This window comes from Mustela nivalis, assembly GCF_964662115.1.
Source record: "Mustela nivalis genome assembly, chromosome: 3".
Lineage (NCBI taxonomy): Eukaryota > Metazoa > Chordata > Mammalia > Carnivora > Mustelidae > Mustela > Mustela nivalis.
Genome location: NC_139022.1, coordinates 118655553 through 118661969, shown reverse-complemented (window position 1 = coordinate 118661969; position 6417 = coordinate 118655553). Strand labels below are relative to the sequence as shown.

Genomic DNA, 6417 nt, shown 5'->3' with positions numbered 1-6417 from the left:
CTTGCCTTGCAGGAGGGAGGAGGGAGACTGCCCCTGACCCTGGGAGGTCACAAGTCAGAGGGAAGTGTCCCCAACGGGCATCTTAACAGGAATAGTCATCCAGTGAGTATTCATTGAGTGCCTTTGAGGCCGGGAACCCTTCTAGGTGCTGGAGAGAGGACAGACCATGAACAACATGAAGTCCCTGCAGTTCCTCATTCCAGCGGGAAACAGTTTGGTTTATAAAATCATGATGCCATAAAAGTCAAGGAATGGGAAGCACGCGATAAATGGAAACTCAGAGGTTGCCATATGGCTTCTTGCTTCTCCTCAGGGGAACGTGTCTGAGGCTCAGTGGCCTTGACATTCACTTGACACGCACTTTGGTTGGGAGGCTCTGAATTTCCCCCGTTGGGCTGGATGAGGTGGGACTAGCTTAGGAGTGGGGAATAATGCTTAGGAATGTCAGAAGAATGGAGCCCAGCAGTAAAGACAGTCCCAGAAATGGGGTGGTCTTCTGCGTGAAGGCCAGGCTGAGACTTGAACTGTCTCCAGAAGGTCCGGACTGTGCCTGGGGACAGCAGTCAGGCTCAGGGGGAGAGCTTCCTGAGCTCCCTGTAGCTTCCAAATCTATTTTGCTGATATTCAGGGTCTTTTCTGTGGTGTATGATGGAAATTATTTTTTCCTGAATACTTATTATTGAATGCATAAAATAAGAAATCCATGAATACATTTTCAGCATGAAAGATGAAAATAATCTAGAATACAGAACAAAATGGGAAATTTTTTCACACCCCCTCCCCATTCCAGTTCTTTCCCACAAAGTATCTGCTGTGAAAGAATCCATGTTCTAGACTCTTCTGTGCTTTTTACGTTCCAACATGACCTGCATCTTAAATCAGAAATGGAATTACAGTAGGTCCTATTGTTCCATGACTTACCTCGTCTCACTTTAAATAGGCACTGGAAATTGTTCATGTCCACAAGTATCTTTTTCATTATTTTTCAATGATTGCATTCCATAAATTTTTAAATATCATCTTCACTTTTTCCTACTGAGAAAGACACCCTGTTTACTGAGTAGTCCATGTATTATCATGAAATAAAATTCTTAAGTGTATATAGTTTGGTTTTCATATTTTCTAGTTTGTTCTATTTATTGTCTATTTCAGAGCCACTAAACACACTGTTTTAATAACTATAGCTTTATAGCATGTTTTAATATATGGTAGAGCAAGTTCTTTATCATTCTTCTTTTTGAAAAGTTTCCTTATAATCTTTATGCATTTTCTATGTCAAGGTCAGAATCTACTCACCAAGTTTCATTAAACATCACACTGAAATTATGATTGGGATTACATTAAATATGAAGGTTATATGGAGAGAATTGACACCTTTGTAATTTGTCTTTTATCGAGGATTGCGGCGTGAATCTTCATTACATAGGACTTTTCATTGTTGTTAACATTCATTTCATTAGGTTTAATAAATTTCTTTATGTGGGTTTTGCATGGTTCTTATCAATCTATTCCTAGCTGTTGTATGTATTTTTTTGTTTTTTCTTATTATGAATGGGAACTTCAGTTACATTTTCGAGTTGATTATTATGTAGTAAAGGAAATTGTTAATTTTTAAAATGCTGTGTAATATCTATCTACTGCCCCTTCATTGATGTCTCTTGTTAGTTCTGTTATTAGCTAATTTTCTAGGGAGATAATAATATTGCCTACAAATAATGACAATTTTCTTTGTTTAGAATTTTGATGCTTGTGAAACATCAGCTATTACATCATTACTTTATTTCAGCAGAAACAGGTGTTTAATTTTATTGTGCTTTTGTAGCATCTATTAAAACAATTGTATGATTTTCTTCCCTTATCTGTTAAGCTGGTAAAATATATAAACAGATTTTTGTAGCATTGAATAGATACTGAATAGTAAAATATCCTTGGAATGTTAATATTAAGATACTAGATTTTATTTGCTAATATTTTATTCAGCACATCTATATGTATGTTTCTGAGTGAGTAGGGCCTACTATTTCCTTGTTTTAATATTAATATCAGGATTCGCTCAGAGGCTAAAGAGAAATAATCTCCAACTTAATCTATGCTCTGAAACAGTTTATATATCATAGATAGCCTTTTTGTTTGTTTGTTTGAAGATTTGGTGGAACTTATCATAAACCGCTTGAGTTTATTTTCTTTTTAAGGGACAGGCTTAGTTACTTAAGACTTTTCTTCTGTTTGCTGATCTATTCAGGTTTTCTTTTTCTTCTTTTAAATATCTTATTTATTTGTTTGTGAGAGAGGGAGTGAGGGAGAGCATGAACAAGGAGAGGGGCAGAGGGAGAAGAAGATTCTCCACTGAGCAGGGAGCCTGACAACACTGGGCGCCATCCCAGAATCCTGGGATCATGACCTGAGCCAAAGGCAGACGTTTAACTCACTGAGCCACCCAGGTGCCCCTCTACTTAACTTCTCTACCTCTTCTTGAATCAACTTTAATAATTCATATTTTCCTAAAAAGTCATTCATTTCATGGAGATGCTTACATTCATTGATGAGAACTAGTTCCTAGCATTCTTAAATGCATTTTTATTATCACTCTTATCTATAGTTCTTTGACTTCTTTCATTTCCAAAGTTATTTTTTAATATCTTCTCTCCGATTTTCTTGATAAGAGTTGTCGGAAATTTGTCTATTATATTGGTCCTTTCAAAAGACCATATCAGGTTGTACTGATCAAATCTACGGATTTTGTTTGGTTTGCATTCTATTTTATTAATTTCTGCTGTCATCTTTCTTAATTGTTTCCTTCAGGTTAGAGAGTGCTATTTTGTTCTTTTCTGCTTTTTTTTTAGATGCAAGCTAAGTCTTTTTCTTGTCAACCTTTGTGGTTCTTAATAAATGCATTTACGGCCATAGATTTTCGTCTAAGTGAGTGGACTGGCCGGAGATCTTAACGTTGCTGAACAAGATAGGACTAATCCTGCTAATTCTCCAACTTGCCTGGATAACCATATGCCATGAGCCGGGTCATGGGTCCAGCGTCAGATCAGACTGGCTTATCTCATGCAAATCACATTCCCACACAACTCCAAAGAGATTTTCAAATCAGAAAGCAGCTCATTCCAGCATCACTTCTTGTTGGTTTAGCTTAAAACAAGTTTTACTCACATTTGCATGCTCTCCTTTTTCCACTGTCCATCTGTGTGTTTGTATATGGAAAAGTGCCAGTCGCCCATTTAAAAATCCCTCAGCGTCTGCAGCAGGCTGAAATCACAGTCATGCACCAGTGGTGGTCCTTGTGCTCCAAGTGTTCACAGTTGGGGGTGGAGATGGGGGTAGAGATCTAAGTAGGTAATCTCAGTAAATGAAGAAAGTGCTTGGAGTCGAAATATTCTAAGGGCGGAGAGGAGAGTTGGACTAAATCAGCGTGGAGGTGGAGGAGATCAGAAAGTAGGGAAGATCTCCCAAAGGAGGTGGCACGGGCTGAAATTGGGTATTTAACTAGGAGTTTACGTGGCTTCTAGGGAAGAAGGTTACTATTCAGGCGAGGAATCAACTTAAATAAAAGGACAAGAGGTCAAAAGGCACAGGAACAGTTTGGTTAGCTGCACGGAGCTCAGTCTGGCTGGAGCAATGGGCTCGTCTCTGGAGGGTGACACTGGAAGGTCTACGGTGAACCCAGTAGCGGGGGCCCCAGAGGCTGATGGTAAGGGGGTTGGACTGCATCTTGTGCCGTCTAGGCAGAGTTGGGGAGGACATGGCCCGAATGCGTTTGCACAGATTCTGTGGCCTCAGTGAAGAGGGGCTTGGGATGAAGAAATGGAAGTTAGGGAGAGCAAAGCAGAGAAAGCTCAAGGCGTCCAGTTGGAAGATGGCATCAACATGGATTCCAGAGATGTCTGGAATCTGGACTACATCCCGGTTTGTATCAAGCTCACCTGGGGGTGGAGGGCCAAGACGACATCCAGCATCCCTCCCCTTCCTCCACAGGCACCTGGCTCCTAAATCAGGCACTGATGCCATAATCATGGGTTCCCAGGAGGGCGTGTTGGCGAGGCATCTGGTGCAGAGCCGGGCTTGTATCCTCCCCCCCCACCCCCCTACCCTTAAGGGGGTGTTGGCCATTCCTGAGCTCAGTCAGTTTCCTCTTCTGCGAGGATGCGTTTGGGAGGGTTCAATGTAAAATCCTTATTGTTTTTTCAGCGTTGTCGTGGTTCACACATCAGCATGTATTTTCCAGTTCTCAGACTGGGCTCTGAGGCGCATTTTATTAGTTCTGTTGTTTTTTTTCCCCTTAGGAAAGAAATGCCTTAGTTGGTCTGATGTAATGAAATGGTTTGTGTATTTTCTTTACGAGGAAAAAGCCCCTGCTACATGCAAGGCTTCTGCTCCCAGCAGACACTGCACAGATCGACATGTCTCTCTTTGTTTCCTGCTCCCCATCACAGCCCTAATGACATTCCCGAGGGTGGCAAAGGAGAGCTTTGGGTTGCCATGGGAACCGGGTGCCAGCAGAACCGGAGAATTCTAGCCCTTCGAAGGCTGCAGATTTATTCCCCTTGTTGCTCAGGAAGCAGAGCTGGCTGCAAAGATTGGGGGTGGGGGCGATGGAGATGCTGTTCTAGGTCTTTCCACAGCCCCCCCCCCAGGGAAAGGAGGGTACTATCGGGTCCAAGCTGATGTCGGGGAGGACTCAGGGCCCTCTTTGGAGCGATCTCTGTTCCCCTTCCTTTGAATCACATCCAACCCCAAATATAACCAGGAGATGGGGGAGGAGCAGGAAGGAGGGAAATCTCTCTGCAGCCTCGAGTAGCCTGCACCCACACCCAGCACCCTGAGCAGACCCGAGTTGTTCTGGGCTCCCAGTTCTCCCCAGGGACTTTGCCAGGGGCTTCTCTGAGGTGCCAACATCCCCATGATCTCTGATTATCTCGTCACCACCCAAGCTGCTTTCACAGTTGGCAAACCTTTCCAAATGTGTAATTCATCAGCTCTTCAAAACAGCGCTGCAAAGGGAGGGTTGAGTCTTGCACCCATCGCACAGATGCAGATGAGAAGGCTTCAAGAAGCTTTGCTCAGGAAAGCAGAGGTGAACCCTGAGTCCTGATGTCTGCCACTCAAGGATTCATTGGTCTCCAGGACAGAGAGGGAGCCGCCAGTGAGAGTGGGGAAAGGCACCAAGACAGCAAACAGTTAAACCAGTAGCCTCCACAGTGAGAGGGGTTTAGAAAAGAGGCAAATTGAGGTCCCAGTGGAAATGAGGTAAAGACCAGAACCTTCCTCCATCTGCTTCAAGGATGCCAGCCTGTGCCACACCTTACCTCGAAAAGCCTTGCCAAGCCACCTTTCTGGAATGGGATTTCTATACCCACTTCACAGGTGTGGGAACTGGGGCCCAGAGAGAAGCATCATGCTCAAGTCACATGTGAGCACGGGCCAGTCAGGATCTGACTAAGGATTCTGTCTGACTCTACCCCCAGGTTAGACCACCACCAGAGGTGTGACTCATACCCCATGGCCAGAGGAGGACCCCTGAGTATACATAGGGGGTCCTACACCTGTGTATACATGCTCACTCGCACACGCTCATACATGCACGTGCACACACACACATTCACATGTTCATACATACACACTCTCACGCACGCGCACCAGCAACTCTCACAGCGCTCTTGCACATGCTTACTGGTGCTCATGCACAACTCTCTCACACACTCCCACACGCACACCTGCCCCCACACCCAGCCCTGTATTGTGTGGACGGTTTGCTACTCATACTGACAGTAGGCACTGAAGCCTCCCAGCCACTCTTGAGGCACAAACGTGCCCAGAATCCCTGGAGACCCTCCCTTCTCCCTGTACCTCTGGCTCCGGCTCCCAGCCCCTTTGTAGACCCTCGTCTCCAAAGAAGCCATCCAAGCATCAACCAACCAACGGCCCCCACCCTGGCTTGGGAGTCAGGCCACAGTGCTCAGCCAAGCCCTCAGAAAGAGCTAGAGCTCCTTCCTATATTTGGGTTCCTCCCCCTCAGAAAGAGCTAGAGCTGTTTCCTGTATTTGGGTTCCTCCCCACCCTCAGGCATGCATTTGCTCACAGAGTCCCATCCCTCATCCTGCCTGCTAACATCCCTGCCCTGTGCAGAGTCCCCCTGGCCGGGGCTGCTGTCCCTCTGCTGGGGGACTGGCCACCCTGCCCTTCCCTCCCCTTTTCCCACCCCTCCAGCCTCTCATCTGCCCCCTCCCTGGCTCTGAACCCACTTAAAGGAATACCAGGCACTGGCTGCAGAGATGTTCAAATTCTGGGTCACAACCCTATAGTCAATATGAAATTCTTTTAGCATCAGAGATTAGCATTTTAAAGTAGTATGGGACAGGAAAGGAAATAAAAGACTTTTTTTTTTTTTAATTATAAGGGCCAGTATTACTT

General features: G+C 44.8%; 1 long non-coding RNA gene across 1 annotated transcript; it reads right to left on the bottom strand.

Annotated features, from left to right (window-relative positions):
• Positions 1–779: 779 nt before the first annotated feature.
• On the bottom strand, positions 780–5933 carry LOC309860645. Its single transcript, XR_014309513.1, has 3 exons — positions 5854–5933; positions 3160–3384; positions 780–1035 (listed from the first exon to the last, which is right to left on the bottom strand). It is a non-coding gene; the product is annotated as an uncharacterized lncRNA (long non-coding RNA).
• Between the last annotated feature and the right edge of the window lie 484 nt (positions 5934–6417).